Raw genomic sequence first — 17,819 nt, forward strand, 5'->3', positions numbered from 1 at the left:
AAATGATTTAGTATTTGATCCTTCAGTCTGCACTAACAACTCTAATTACAACTCTTCTCTTTCCAATCTTTGATATGATCTCCTATCTAATATATCATTAATCTTCTTTTCACTACTTCATTCAGTCACTACACCCTTTCACTTTACAAATTTCTTTTGCAGCCTCCAAAACCTAACTCCTTCACAAATTGATTCACAATACTTGTCTTCCTTCTTCATGCATACATTTTAGAATAGGGTATGGATCTTCCCTTACAAAGACATTTGTAGAGTCATCTAGTATAAAATCAACTATCTAAATGTTTCCCTTTTAGCCTCTTCATATAATTTTTTGTCCTTCCTTCATAGGGATCAATGATCCACGTCATGTAACAACCTTTGCAACAAACTCTAAAATCATTAAATATTATTTACATATCAGCTCAAAATAATTTACCTCAAATTTTGTGTCAATTTAGACATTCTCGGTCATACTATGTTACTCGACACATACTATCTAGTGTAGGAGCACCTAACCCCCCCATTCTCTATAGCATCTATCATTTTAACTCTACATGAGTTCTACTCAAGGGCATTTGTGCCTATGAGATAGATGTAATAGGTAGAAATAGTTATCTAATAAATCAAGCCTACTTGTAAGGCCTAATCACCATTGGTGTTTTATAAACTATGGGTTTTTGGCTAAGGTCATGAGGCACATCTTAATCCTAGGATAAGATAGGTGTGTTCTTAGGTTTCTAAAAATTGTGTACTCAACTAACACTAGGAATCCTTTGTTAATTGACCCAACTCAGCATGGTCTGGGAGCTCAACATGGTCTAGGAGCTCGACAATGCTTAAGAATTGTTGGTATAGAGTTTATGTTGGCTTTCCTTTATTAACCAACCCAAATTGGTCGACACTGTCTCCAAACTTGATTAACACTAAAATGCATGCCACCTATGGGGAACTTTCTTCAATGATTGAGTAGGCTAGGCTAATACTGACTACTCGCCAAGACTGACATTTTTTCATTACATTTAAAAAAATTTCACCTAATCACTCACACTGGTCACAACCATTGAAAATTGGTTGGATTAGTTGGGAAACGTATTTAAATATCCCTTTCAAGTGGGTGGAAGACACACATACATAGTATGTAATTTTTCCTTTTTGAATCAATAAAAGATCATGTTTTTCTTGTAAACACAATATTTTCATAGTACATAGACTGGTATAGATTGACACATGTAAGTAAATGATTGATTTGGACTCCTGAATATCTTAGAAAAATAAGGCAAGTGGTTTTGAGGGTCTAAAAATTCTCTGCAACTAAAGTTATCTGAAATTGTTTCTCGAGTGCAACAAAACCCTCCATTTAGTGACCAATTTTAGAAATAATGTCCTAACTTGCATTCCCATCATGGAAACCTAGTGCCACTTGGTAAAATTCAAGTTAGGAAGATGTACAATATGGTCCCAAAATAATGAAAGATGGAAATCAAGGCTTCTAATTTTGCTAGCAAGCCCTAGGCCAAACATCTCTATGTGCTTGGTGCAAGACAACAAGTGTTGAAGTGTTGCAAGAACTTAGGGGATGGATGAAACTAATCCAAAGGTGGATCATGATCTCTTATATGTCTCTACATGTTTCCTAGTTGATAGCTAACCTGATCAATCATTGATTTTGTGTTTCCTTCACAAAACCAAGCAATTAGGCCTTAAAGGCAGTTTTGCTATCTATGATCCTTGGGAACAACATAGGTAGAACAAACCCACTAGTTTGAGTTGGATAAGTATTTTGGAACCTTTCCACTCCCCTATAAACTCATAGGTTCCCATTTCAAGCATAAACCAAATATTTGGAGATTTTGTGCTTAAGACCTAGTTGTGCTCTTTTGGGTGCCTAGTTTATGCTTTTCAACAACTTTTTTTCAAAGGTGTAGAGCCCTCTCTTGTCTCTATTTTGGGGTACTTGAAGAAATATAAGGCCACACCATGCCATATTTTTCTATTTAAGGGAGCTCTGCATCATTTCCTCTTATGCTCGGTCATAATTGTTCTTCCTACTGATACTCAGCCTCAACTAGCTTGGCACCTTCTATATGACTCTACATCCATATGCTTTGTCTGCTCAAAATTTACTGAAATCATCTTGCATAGGAATACTTAATGACCAAATAATTTATTGGCTCATATAGAGCTCAACATATACAAGATTATTTACAAGTCTTTACAAATACATGACTCAACCTATATAGAGTAACTCAGTCATAGTGATGACTGACAAGCTCTACCTGATATAAAGACTAAGTGTTTGACATTAATAGACAACAAAACTAGAGAGATCAACACAATTAACTAGCTCCAAAATGAAAAAATTATTGTTGATAAAAGTGATGATGAATTATGCAAATGAACTTTCTTTATAGATTTCCAATTTGATCATTGGCTAAAGATCTTCATGATTCGATTTTCATTGAATTCATGTATGTTTTAGAGCTTAACAACTTTATTTTTTATTAATGCAAGGTTCAATAGGTAGAACATGACATCATCATTCCTTTTTGTACAACCCTTCCCTTTGTAGAATTTGATATTATGAAAATTTGTCTTCTTTAAATGAGAGAAGAAAAATTATAACTTGCTAATATCAAATTTAGCTAAGGCAAATGAAACCTCTATCAAGCTCTAGACTTTTAGCTTCTCAAGATGAATTCTACACTTTTGGTGCTAAAGAAGTGTGCTCATTTCTTTCATGAACACATATCTTACTTATCTTTTCTTCCTTTTAGGAATATTTAAGAGGAGGTATTCCTCAAACAATGTTTTCTTTTAGCTCCCCACTTAAATATTCTACATATGTCAGAAACTTGGAGTGCCACAAGGGATAAATTATTCATTATGTGAGAACCCTCAAAATAGCCTTCTCCCCAAACAATTCTTCCACTAAAGTCTCCACTTAATATTTCTTCAAGCTTAGGACACTGACTTAGTTTTGGGAGAAAAATCTTTCATTTGTACAAGATCTTCTTGAGAATGCTTCACGTCCAGGGGGGGAGTGGTGGAGTAGGGGAAACTTTGAACTCTTCTTTCCTTTATGAACATTGTGGACTTAGAAAAATTTATTCTCATTAGGGGGAAGCCTAGACTCTTTCTAAGGGGAAAATATTATTAAAATAAAGAGACTGCGAGCACACATGACTTAGCAATTATTTACATAAATTAAGTAGACATAGCACAAGTACATTGAGTCCTAAAAAGCCAACCAAAGGGAAGAATGGGCTCCCAATGAGAAGAGATTCCTACCTAAACTCAATTATGGACTTGGTCAATTTTTAGAGCATGAGTTTGGTAGCAAGGAAACTAAGTGGAAAGTCTGAAAAATATGGCAACCAAAAATGGGACAATAGTCCTCAAGTGTGCTCATGCTCATGTACATTCCTAGAATTGTGTGAAGCCTAAATCTATCTATTGCTTTGCCAATCTTCACAAAATAACCATTATATTGACATCAATGACCACACTATCATGAATGCAATATATAATCACTTTATCAACTCTCCATAGGAATACTCCTCGATAGGAATATAATCAAAATTCATGCTAATAATCTCTCCTTTTGGCATTGATGACAACATAGATGAAAAACGTCTAAGTTCTTTGAATACCAAATACAACTCTATTGCATCTTCTCCCTTATTAATACTACCCATGAATGTAGATGTCATCTTTTCAAATCCTCTTCATCAATCAAATCTTGAAATCCTTTTCTTCAATAAAGTCTTCAAATCCTCCCTAAGATGTCTTCCAAATATTATATCTTGTGATTTTTTTTCATGTGTTACTCTCCCCCATTGACAATAGTGAAAAATGCATCATTATGTCAATTGATCTTCATAAGATCTACAATAAGCTCAATTGTCTAAAAACACTATTCCAATATCAGGAGCAAGAGTCCTTCATGACCTATCTTAAACATAGATAATCCTCCATACAAGAAGCATCAAGAATCCAGTCTAAATAATGAAATAGTGTTGAAAGTAAAGTCCACCAAGATAACTGAGAGGGGAGGGGTTGGGGTTGTGAACCAATTATCATATTAAAACAACTCTCAATAACTTTATTAATTTAGAAACATATAAGTAGTAAGTGAAACAACCATAGAAAGATAACCATACACCATAACATTAGATTTGTTAACAAGGGAAACCCTTGATTAGAGGGAAAACCCTAGTTGGAATGATGCCCACAAGATGATGTACTAAAATAAATATTCCTTGTGAAAGGATGGACCCTATTAGGATTCAATGGAATACATTTAGTACGTATCAATCCTTGTTAGGGGAATTTGAATCCTTGTTAGGAGATTCCAACCCTATTAGGAGTTGTGCCAACCTAGTTAAGAGTTGATAGGAAGATAGAAGGACCCACTATCCAAACAACTTCAATATTATCCTCACTGAAAAATACATGTGTACATAATTTTTTTTTCTAACAAAAACTTCTCTTTCAAGAGGCAATCACTTTGTAAACTCTTCGTGCCTCAACTACAACAAACTTTGGTTTGATCGACAAGATGTTCACATGTAAGCTCGCACAATACACAATATGATCTCACTGATCAAAACTGCACTCTACCACAAGGGAAAAAAAAATTCATTTATACAAGTCCTAAAACATGCCATTGAGTCAGCCTTGGGGATTTCTCATATTACAATAATAATATAGGACCATCTTAAGATATTACATTACACATTATATTACATTATTATGTCTTTTCACAATTACATACAAATTGTCATCCCATAGTCTTCATAACTCTTTACACATGTAGCATTTGACTTTTCTCACTGAGCCAAGTCATCTTCACCATGTCTTCTTCCTTTGTCTCAATGCACTCAGCCAAATTCCATCTCTATTAGGAGACACAATCCAAACATCAAAGCTAGCTTCCCAAAAATGTTGTCTAAAACCTACCTTCACCAAATCTTCTATAATTTGACCCATTCTTCATATTTTGATACACACACATAGTTGTAGCATCTAGACACTCTGTAGAACATGTCCTCAAGTGCACTCATGCTCATATGCATTCCTTGAATTATGCAAAGACAAACTATGTTTACTACTCTGCTAGTCATCATAGAATAACCAGTATGTTGACATCAATGACAAATACTCTCATGATTGCAACATATAGTCACTGGATCAACTCTCCATCACTAATAGGATACTCCCCCATAGGAATATCATCATCATTCATGTTGACAATCCATTCTTATAGTCAATATTTTGGCACTCTTGATGTGACTCACATCCTTATTCTACTATATTTTCATTAAGTTTCTATAAGCTTTGAAGTTGTAGATCATGCATCTTGGGCCTTGAATGTAATATGACATCTTTTTAAAAAACTTGCACCTCTATGTAGACTTTAGATGCTTGTATTATAGGAAATCATGTCCCTATTTTTAGTGTAGGAAACATTTCTCTAGAGTGCTATGTGCATTAATAAAGTTTAATTTTTCTCTCATACAACATTAGATTTGAGTGTATTAAATTATTATCTATCCCATGAGTACTTGATTATGGATTATAGGATATACTTATTAGATGAAAATGAAATATAGTACATATCACTTGAATTGGTTAACCTTTCTAGGATACATGTCAACATTTTTTATAGTGGAGGCATGGAATGTATCATTGTCTTTAACATCATTAGGTTTTATCAACTAAAAAGCTTACTATTGGGGATCTATCAATGTATTACTTGGAAGAGATTGCAAATTCATATAGACTCAAAAATAATTCATTACTCAAGGTGGCACTTCAGAAGGATCTCCTCTTATTCCATTTTTTTTTTATATCTTTACTTATCCTTCCCACCTTACCTGTGTCTATTTGCCCTTATATCTGTGTACTTCTCTCTTATGTCTCAAAGTCACCCTTTCTAGTTTTTTTGCGATTATTATTTCTTTCTCACCCTCCCCTAGTTTCCCTTTCTTTCTAAAATAAAATCATGCACATTGTTTACAACATTAAAAAAGAAATTGTGTGTGTGTGTGTGTGTGTGTGTGTGTGTGTGTGTGTGTGTGTGTGTGTGTGTGTGTGTGTGTGTGTGTGTGTGTGTGTGTGTGTGTGTGTGTTTCATGAATTTGGGCCATTTCATAGAGCAAGAGAATTTTTGGTGTGCCAACTAAAAAGGGTGATCTCAATAGGGGAATTATAGATGGACTCAACTCAATTAAAGATAGTCTTATTAGCTTTCCCATATTGATCACAATTCCATTAATACATTTGAGTTCCATATCAAATTTGTTAAATTTAAGTCAATTTCTTACCTAATTTAGGCATTTTTTAGTATAAAAGGTTACCCACAAACTTTTTACTTTTTGGAATGTGAGAAAGTAACTATAGATTTGAACTAGATTTTTGTTGATGGAGAATAATCTTTGATTGATATATCATCAAGAATACATTTTTATGGTTTTTACCTCAAAAATTATCCAATAAGTTAACAACATATTTAGTTTCGGGGTTTGCTAATTTTTAAAATGCTTTATATTAGATTTTTATGATTTATATTTTCCTGTCATGTTTGTTTTAACATGCCCTTAGGTTACATCATATAAATTTGAACCTAATTTATAAAATTAATTTGTGATTTTATTTGATTTAAGATAATAAGCCTCAAAATAAAAACTTACATAATCTCAAACATAAATTTAATTATAGTTTATTTCATATTTTATAATATAGTTGAAATTTTATAACAATCATTTCTTATTATATATTCATTTAAAATATTATAAATAAATATTTAATGTTAAAAAATATTTTTAAAATATGAACTATTATTAGTCCTTGCCTTGCATAAGGTAGGGTACTTATGTTTTCAGTAGTGGTACAAATTACTTTAAATAAATAATTAGATAGATTGTCTTAATCTAAAGTTTAAACATGTAATATTTCAAAAGTCTTTTATTTGATTTAAATTCTAATTTTCTATTAGTCCAAATGATTTTTTCCAAGGGTAAATTTTATTTTTAATTGCTAAAAAATGGTACAAAAATCCCAGGCAGATAAGTTGTATTAACTGTGATAGCCAATGATGTTAGAGATCTTCGAAATAGTTGTGTAGATGCTTCCAGAGACTATAGGCCAAGGTCATTTATTACGTTAGATTTATGAAGCAAAATTTTATTATTACGCAAATAAGAGGTATTTACATTCCTTTTTGACCAGGTATTTGGAGTTATTTCTAGTAACAATGATGATTCTAAAAATAAGACCTTTCACTCCCAGCCATAGAGAAATGTAAATTACAGTTCGTTGATTCTTTAAAATGGAATTTGCTAGTTATCAATTTCTTGTGCATAGCATGATTCCTATATCTAGGACATACTGATGTCATGTTTTCTCTATGACATATAGTTTCAGGATTTATTTCATGAGGTTTGAGAGTTGCATGTGTTCTTCTATTCAAATGAATTTGCTATCATGGATAATCCTCATATTCATGACTAATGGTGCCCTTTTGAAATTACTTGGGACTGTAGACGTTGTTTGGTAATATAAGCCCAAATGGATGCATTTTCTTTCTCAATTCCCAAGCCGTGACATCTTAAAAAATTTGCATTTGTAAATCCTCTTCATATTTGTTTACTAATGTTTATACCAGTAGATAAATGTGACATTTGAAGCATGACACACTCTAACTTGTGGTGCATCCCTACATTGACTTTATGTTTACAAGCTCTCTAAAATCTTGTGGACCCGAAGCTACACCATTAAAATCATTTTAAAACATTGATCAGAATCCTAGCATTTATGTGAAGGTTTGATAGTGTATGGCTTCCCTAATATATAAAGGCACCCATATTAAATTTCTTTCAAAATGAGCTCTAAAATGTCAAAATTGTTGAAGAGAGAAACCTCAACTTATAAGTTGCTTTCAATGGAAAATTTGAATGAATTTTTAGAAGAAGTATCATTCGTTATCTACACATATTAAGGGAAAACCCCTGAGTTTTATTCAGTGCCATAAATTGATCAGAATATTCCAACTTTAAGTGTTACAGAAATGCCCTTGTTGTTAATGGTAGAATATATTTAGAAATGCATTGTTATGATTGAAGGAACTATTATTATATGTAATTTGTACTTTTCATTAGCCAAATAGTCTTGTTCTGCTTATGGACCTCTCCTATTTCTAGTAAATCTAACCAAATGGATTTTGTAATGCATATAAAATATGAAATTATGGACAAGGCATGGCAAGTGTTTGATAAAATGCCTCAAAAAGCATCAAATCCTACTACTACACCTCTCTTGTAAAAAATGAAAATTTCTAACACAACTTTCCATGGGCTTAGAAGGTCTCTTTGCAGTTACTATGCTATAATTTTTTGGATGTATTTTTATTCAATCAGTTAATTCCCCAGATGTATGACTTCTTGAGGGATCTAGTTCATCAAGTAATTGTTTTTATTATTTTAATTAGCTTTCCCTTATCCCTTTCCACATATTTGGTTTAGTATTCTCTTAAATACTAAATTTTAATGGTATATTTAAAACAACTAGAAATTATTATTTTTGTTTGTCATAAATGATTATGAATATAGATTGCATAATTTCTAAAGCCATGGTGAGAAATGATGTATTGTCACTAATGAACAAAATCACAAGCATATGTTGCCTAACGAATGCATTTTTCTTAAGCCTATATTGTTATCAACTATTTTCTATAGTACAACTTTAAGGAAAGGTATGATCTGGTAAAGTTCATAAAATAAATTCAAAATACTAGACTATATGCCCATCTTTGTATTGGTCCATATGTAAGAAAACTTGCAATAAAGAATATAATTGTTTTCACATAACTCATAATAGCTATGAAATAAATATGGAATTAAAATCTAAATGCAAGAGAATAGACAACATACTCACAAAAAATTGTGACACAAGATATACCCTAGGAAACCCTCATTGAGGGAAAACCTAGCCTCCAAAAGAATCCATCAGTATGTATTATTCAGCAAAAAATATCATTGAAATACAACCATGGAATCCTTCAAAGCCATAGCCACTACCAAGCAATTCATTTGAACAAGCATGAATCCACACATCCCATCCCATGCTTCCAACCTTCACAAATGGTCCCTTGGCTAACCTGCCAAGCCTTGTCCTACTCGACTCTTTCCTTTGCCCTTCTCACTCACCAAAAACTACCCTTGTGGCTACTTATATAGTAGCAAGTCCCACAAAACTACCTAGTAGTATTACATAAATCATGTGCTAAAACCATGTGCTACCTAACCCATTGACCCCACATTTAATATTGGGCATTTAATTATTTTCTCCAATATTAAATAATTACATGAAATAATATTACAATGTTATAATACAACTCATCAAGTATAACCCATGGGAATCTTTATATGTTGCACGTCTATCTAGATGCAACATTACATAATAAAATAAAATAATACAATATAAGAATATTATGCAATGTGTGCAACACCCATTATCTCGACAATCTCTCACTTGTTGTATACATTGCATAGGGTCAATCTGTAACCATATAAATGAACAAGATAACAATCCCTCCCAACACATCCACCATCATGGAACAAAATAGACGAAGTGCTCCATCCTAGTACCCACAACAAAATCAAAGTATCCAGTATCTCAAACATGAATGGTCTCACCTCCTATTATGCCACTACCACTGGACATAATAGAAGCCATCCAAAGAGAAAACCACCCCACCTTTCACATTAGAAGATCATAAAATCCTATACCAACTGAAATGCCAAGCACAAAAAACCTGATCCAAAGGCAATCACATGTATCCATAGTTGTCAAAATATTCATAGCTAAAATAGCACCCACAATAAGTGCCAAACCAATCCAAATATCCATACCTCCAAAGGTATACCAAGTGAATCTCACATCATCAACATATCCAATCTATAACCTACAATCACAAGCCTCAAGAGCAATACCTACCACATATATACCAAGAAGCTCCCACTACAAAAGATAATCTCAAATCTATAACCAATCCACTCACAGCATCTCAAAGAAGTGAATCCATGTAGTCTTAAGGACATCCATAATACCTGCAATAACAACTCTCATAACAAGTCTCCAAAACTTTCCCAAGTTCTCTACAACCAATAGAGGAAAGAGATAAAGGAATAACCATGTCATCTCTCACAAGACATACATGAGCACAAAAAAGTGATCACAATCTCTAGGCAATCTCAAAGCCAATGTAAGTGAAATTGAACATCCATAAAGATAACCATGACCAAAGAAACCATGTAAATCTTAACATGTATCATTTCCTTCTACACACACCTCTAGATGTAAATTATGCAAGTATGATCTCCTCTATAAAAAACTTCAACAAGAAGCCACAATAACACCCAAACCATACCATATAACTAATCATGGATGTAAGCCTCTCTCAAGAAGATCAAGCTCATAAACCATTCCTAAATAAAGGAATAACCATTCCTAATCCAAGGAATATGGCTAATATTAAACCATCTCCCAAACTCAACTAGCATAATGACATATGTACATAGAGATAACTAATTCTAAACCATCTCTCAAATGAACCCGCCATAAATAACTCATGTACCATAGGTCAAGATCCATATCTATGAAAGACAAGCATAAACATAATGGACCTGAGAGAAACAATGGGCTATACCTCTCAAGTAGCAAACTGCTGAGTAGACCAAGAGTGGGGAATGAGAATGCTCATTAAGATATCCAAGTCTCTAACCAAAACTCATCTAAGAACAATCTCCTCTCAAGTCCATATTAGGTGAATGCCCCTCAGACTTCTTGCTGAAACCATCAATTGTCCCAACAAATAATTCTCTAATCCAAGAGAAATCAACATCACCACCATCTCTAAGTATCCATGAGCACTTGTAACCAATCAATCCATGCCAACTCCAAATGCAACATAGCAATATCATAAAGTATCTAGCTTATGATCAGTGTACTCAATACCAAGAAACTAAACCAAGATCATTGTCAAAGTTCCAACCATAGCCTTAAGAACATAAACAAGACAACATGATCTAACCATCTCAACCAAAGAGATAAAATGCTCCATATGAACACACCATAACATGTCACAACTCTAAATGCATATCAAAAGTATATCATGACATAAAAATGAAACCATCCTCACACCAAGGATAACATGCCAAATGAAAGCATAAACCACACCTTTACCAAGAACCTCATTAGTTGATGCAGAAGCATCAAAAAAAAATGGAGGAGAGAGAAAGTGATGAAAATAGAAAGAAAAATAATAAATAAATATAAATAGGAAAAAGAGGAGAGAAGACGAATTTTTATTTTCAAGGTGCATAAGTGGCATAAATAGAAAATAAGAAAAATAGTTGTATTCCATTTATCGAAGTGTATAGGTGGCATCTTAGAAGTTTGTGGATTGTTCCTTAAATCATGCATTTAATATTTGTTGTGATCCACAGAGGAAAAGTAATTTTCTAATTGGCCCACATGGTGGTGCTTAGTTGTATTTGGGTGGAAATTTAATATTTATTTTAAGGTAGTTGTATTTACCTTTTATCCCACATTGGTTGTGTTTGTAATGTCTTGGGTTGGAAGTCCCTATTTAAACAAGGCTTATGATCATTTGTAATCAAGTTTGGGAAGTAGAAGTCTTCAAGTGTAATTTCTTGTAGAAGCTCTTGGTGTACAAGCTAGTTGGAAGCTCTCTCATATTGTAAAAATTTGGAGTTCTCTCATTTGGAGAATATTGTAAGGATTTTTAAGTATAATAAAAAAATTTGGGAAGCATTTTATCTCTCTTTGACTCCATATTGTTGCATTCTTGGTTATGAGTTGGTAGGGTGGTGTGGCCCTTCATCGAGTGGTATCAAAGCGGGATTTCTTGAGCATGTGGATAGATTGCCAAAGTTGAGGCAATTTGCACTAGGACTTGGGTTGGAGAAATAGGTTTGAGTTGATCTTTGATCTGGTGGTGGATTTCCTTTCTAGAGTCTTAAATCTCTTGGTTGTGAGGTGGCAAATCGTGGTTTTGACTTGCAATTACAAAAGGCTTGCAAATGAATCAATGGATGCAAAGATGGAAGACTAATCTTGTTGAGGCATGATCGTGGAGAGCTTTTGAATTGCAGATCTATGGTCCTAGACTTGTGATGTGGTTCCTGATTGTTCGTGCGAGGTGGCAGGTTGCGATTTGACTTGCAAACAATTTTAGGTTGTCACAAGGAGCATGCAAAGGATTTTTCACAAAGGGTGAAGATCTTGTGAGATAGCTCTGAGAGGATTGGACCCTAAGATGATTATGAATCTCCGTGATGTGGTGGAGAGGAGGTTTTTTGAGATGACTGCTTGGTTTGAAGCTAGCTTGGCTAATCGAGTTAGGGATGGGGTGAGAAATGAATTTCATGAACTAAGCGACTTGTTCAAGAAATAAGATGGCATTGTAAGGTCAAGGTGGAAGAGGTTCATTTTGTTGATTAGTTTGTGGAGTCTGATACAGAACCTGTAGAGCAACTTGAAGTTGTTGCTAAAGATATTCCTAACCTTGTTGATATTGGGATGGAGATTGGTTTTCATGATCAGTTGGTTGAGTCTAACATGGATATTGTGGAGCACTCAATCGAGGATGATCTAGTTGTTGTTGGTGATGATATGTTGTAGAGCATCTTGTTGTGACCAATGAGATTGCTAGCGTTGGGAGTTTGGCTTGTGTTGATGGAAATCTACATATTGCTACTGATGTAGAGTTTGTTGCTGCTGATGTGGAGTTTGTTGTTGCTAGTGTGGATTCACTAGTTTTTGATGTGGATGAGGGATTGTTGATGAAGTATTATGTTTAGTTTGTTCCTAAGAGTGAGCATGCTGATTGGATGATTAAAATTTTGGTGTTTGACATATGGATGCAGATGTGGAAGATTTTGCATGGTGGTTTTCTTGTCCCTATTGAGATGGAAACCTTTACTGAAGATGAAGATGCTTGTAGATCTTTCTTTTGACATCAAAGTGCAGGACATGCTTTCTATTTACCTGGGGAGTCTGATGCAGGAGCATCTTACATGGGAAAATTAACAAAAAAAAATGGAGGAGAGAGAAAGTGATGAAAATAGAAAGAAAAATAATAAATAAATAAAAAGAGGAAAAAGGGAGAGGAGGAATTTTTATTTTCAAGGTGCATAGGTGGTGTAAATAGAAAGTAAGAAAAATAGTTGTCATTCCATTTATTGAAGTGTGTAGGTGGCATCTTAGAAGTTTGTGGAAAGTTCCTTAAATCATGCATTTAATATTTGTTCTGATCTACAAAGGAAATGTAATTTTTTAACTGGCCCACATGGTGGTGCTTAGTTGTATTTGGGTGGGAATTTAATATTTATTTTAAGGTAGTTATATTTACCTTTTATCCCACATTGGTTGTGTTTTTAATGTCTTGGGTTGGAAGTGCCTATTTAAGCAAGGCTTATGATCATTTGTAATCAAGTTTGGGAAGTAGAAGTCTTCAAGTGTAATTTCTTGTACAAGCTCTTGGTGTACAAGCTAGCTGGAAGCTCTCTCATATTGTAAGAATTTGGAGTTCTCTCATTTGGAGAATATTGTAAGGGTTTTCAAGTATAATAAAATTGCTTGGGAAGCATTTTATCTCTATTTGTCTCCATATTGTTGCATTATTGGTTATGAGTTGGTAGAGCAGTGTGGCCCTTCATCATTAGTCCTCAACATGCAACCATCTCCATACACCATGAAGAAAAACTATCTCCACATACCATGAAGAACCATCTTCACACACCATGAAGATAACCAAGAACTCCATGAGTCCTCACGATCTAACCATCTTCACACACACCATGAAGATAACAAGTGCACCATGCAAATATCAAAGACATTTTTGCATCAACAGGATCTTAGACAAACCTCCAACATCTGGAAACACTAAATAAGTATATCAATGCTAACAACTCCCACTCAGCCGTGGTGTCAAGTCACCTATGACATTATAAAATCCATCTCCTACATGAAGATCCTCTAGGTCTAGACTTACACAACCAAAGTGTCAACACCAAGTGTAACAAAGATCTCCAAACCAAGAAAATAAAAATCAAACCAGAAACTAATCCTACACTATCACTCCATCACTGTCACAAGCTCCCACTAAACCATGTATCCAAGCTATCCATGACACATGATGAAAAATCATCCTCTAACCATAAGAATCAAACTATTAGAGAACTCAAAGTACACATCATGAGCTCCTCAAAGGAAACCAAATAACCATGATCCTCAACCAAGAACATATACCACCATAACCAAATTAGGAATCCAAACCAATGAACATCAAGGATGTACCTGTATATCCAATCATGTCATGCCAAAATCCATGACACCATGATCACATCCATGAACTGAGCATCTAACACTCAATATGTCCAACCTGTCAGCATAAAATAGTCAACTACAATCTTCCACCATGACTGTACCTAGTAACAACATCTCATCCCTTCTACATGAAGAAAAATCAGCAAATCATGTGACTTAGGGCATAAACAACCCAAATCCAAGGCACTAATCTAAATATGCATCAATAATGAAAGATCAAGGGGCAAAGACAACCCATAATCAAGCTATAAATGCAACCTATAAGTATAGGCCACTTACAACACTGCACAACTTGTAGACCCAATAAGTCGTCATACATAACCAGACCAAACACTGATAACCATATCATCATAAGACTAATCTAAAATATGAACTAAGTATACAATGACATCAAATCTAAATCTCCAAAATATGCAATGCCATAAACTCAAAATGTTACCATAGTCAATATATACCATACACTATTCAGAGTAATATACTGCCAAATAAATCATGCCAAACCTACACCAAATCTGAACGACTGTGTAGAGCTTTCCAAGAGTTTTTCATTGACTACTTGAAGTCTAAAATCTAACTTTGTATGCCCAAGTTATGCCATAATTTTTGCTCAAAATAAACATCTAAATTTAGGTCTCTTAAAACTTGACAAAATGTCAAAATCACATAATCAAACCTACACTAAGTTGTAGTGCTTTGAATTGGCTTTCCAACACCTATAAGAAGTCTGAAATCTGATATCCTAAGAGAAAGTTATGATTGTTTTACTAAGATAGTCTTTTTACCATTTTCACTATGATTTTTTTTCTGACAAAAATTTTGATGGGATTAAATTTGACGGCCATCACAGGCTGAAACTAACAAACCTCTTTCATTTCTTCTGAACATCGCCAAACTAGGGCATATTATATATCAAAATTTATGAAAATGTTGACTCAGATCCAATGGTGAGGTTTGTTTTTACCTAGGAGGTCATTTCTACAAGCTCCCCCTAAAACCCTCATTTAAATAAAACATGCGAAAAACCCTTTTGTCTATTAATTTCACATGCCTAAAATATTTCAACATCCCATCATAATAACAAACCCAAAACCCTCAAATCTACAATAAAAACTCATATATCTTGCCCTTTATTTTATCCTCTCATGCATTCTCATGGATTCAATCTAGGATTACAATAATAAAACCATAGCTCTGATACCACTTGTAAGGAAACTTGCAATAAAGAATATAACCATTTCCACATAACCCATAATAGATTTGATATAAACACGGAATTAAAATCCACATGTAAGAGAATAGACAACATACCCACAAAAAAATGTGACACAATATATACCCTGAGAAATCCTCATTAAGTGCAAAACCCAACCTCCAAAAGCATCCATCACCATGTATTATTCAACAAAAAATATCATTGCAATACAACCATGGAAGCCTTCAAAGCCATAGCCATTACCAAGCAATCCATCTGAACAAGCATGAATCCACACATCCCATGCCATGCTTCCAACCTTCACAAATGTTCCCTTGGCTAATCTATCAAGTCTTGTCTCGCTCGACTCTTTCTTTTTGCCCTTCTCACTCACCAACAACTACCTTTGTGGCTACTTATATAGTAGCAAGTCTCACAAAACCACCAAGTGGTATTACATAAATCATGTGCTAAAACCATGTGCTACCTAACCCATTGACCCCACACTTAATATTAGGCATTTAATTCTTTTCCCTAATATTAAATAATTACATGAAATAATATCACAATGTTATAATACAACTCATCAAGAATATCTCATGGGAATCTTTACATATTACACGTCCATCTAGATGCAACATTACATAATAAAATAAAATAATACAATATAAGAATATTATGTGATGTGTACAACACCCATTATCTCAACACCATATGCATGTGCAGAGTGGACTTAATGGACAAGTCTAGCCCATAAGATATTATCTATTCTCATGGTTGTATAGAAATGGTAGATGAATTTTTATCATTTCAATTGATACATGGGTTTACCACTTTGGTTGCACTTTTATTCCTGGAATCAAGTTTAGGACTGATAATGAACCATTCAAGATTGGCAATTTTCTTCTTTATGCAATATAAATATACAAAGCCATTTTGGCATTTTCTTTTCACAGTTTTTACAACAAACTATTCTAATTGTAACATTAAAGTCAACATACATCTTGTCTCCTTTCAGCACTAATACCAACAAAACCACTTACAACACATGTCAAACTCTTTTTTTTTTTTGACTGACCACACATAAATAAAACGTTGAACCAAATCTCTTCTAAATATTTCATGCTATACTTCTCACAAATAAAAAATTACTTCTCAAAATGAATGAATTAGCAAAGCCATATCTTTACTCCCAATTTTGTTATTCCATTTTGTTACTTCATGGTGTTCATTTCACACAATTTGCTTGTACGCTAACATATGCTAACATTAAACCACTAAGACACATAATAGCCTCACTAAATACTCCCCATAGAAGACAACGACTCAAGCTCAAACAAAGCTCTTGTTGTTATAAAATATCAATAAAGAAACAAATATCATCGTATATTTAGCCAATAGGCTTTCCTTCTGGAGTTTCCCACAATCAAAAATTGACTCACGCCGGCAAATAGTTGTCAAAAAACAAATACCAATCATCATCGGTGAATTTTGCAGTGGGCAACGATAGTCACCATTTTGAAGTGTTGGGATAATTTAATTGTGGGTTTGATTCCCAGAGGGCGGAGATGAATTAAGTTGCAAAGATTTGTCATTGTCGTTGATTCCACATCGATCTCGGTACATTCCGTCTTAGTTATATTTTATCAACATTAATCGCTTGCATCATTTCAAGGAAGGGATCTATTCATGTGGAGATTACTGGTGACTCCCATGAGCCGAAGAGGAAAGGATCTTTATATATTATAGCCCTTCTCCTACCATTCTTGTTCGTGAATCATAGATAAATCGCAATCCTAATTTTTTCTGAAAATACAATTTCTATATTGTAGTCTAGCCGGTGATCTGTGCCAATTTGGGGTGGATGCTTTTGTTTTTATGGTAGAAACTTCTAGGAAATTGTGATTTATTTGTGATTAGAGATCACAAAATTTTCAGGTATTGTGATTTAATCACAAATAGTTTTACATTGCAATTTTCTTTGTCAAAAACATTGTTGAAATCTCGATCTATTATTCTTTTTGAGAAACTGAATTTGAATTCATCGTAATGGACTCTGAATTGGTAAGGCGAGTCGTTAGTTTTTATATTTGTGGAAAGGATACAATCTACCACATACTTTTGAATTGTCAGAAAATGGGAAATTTGCTTCGAAGACAATTGTCTATTAAAGTGGCTTACTGTTTCTAAGTTTTGGCAAATTTACAAAATAACA

Source organism: Cupressus sempervirens, chromosome 10 (genome assembly GCF_028749045.1).
Source record: "Cupressus sempervirens isolate cs-2001-9-10 chromosome 10, ASM2874904v1, whole genome shotgun sequence".
NCBI lineage: Eukaryota > Viridiplantae > Streptophyta > Pinopsida > Cupressales > Cupressaceae > Cupressus > Cupressus sempervirens.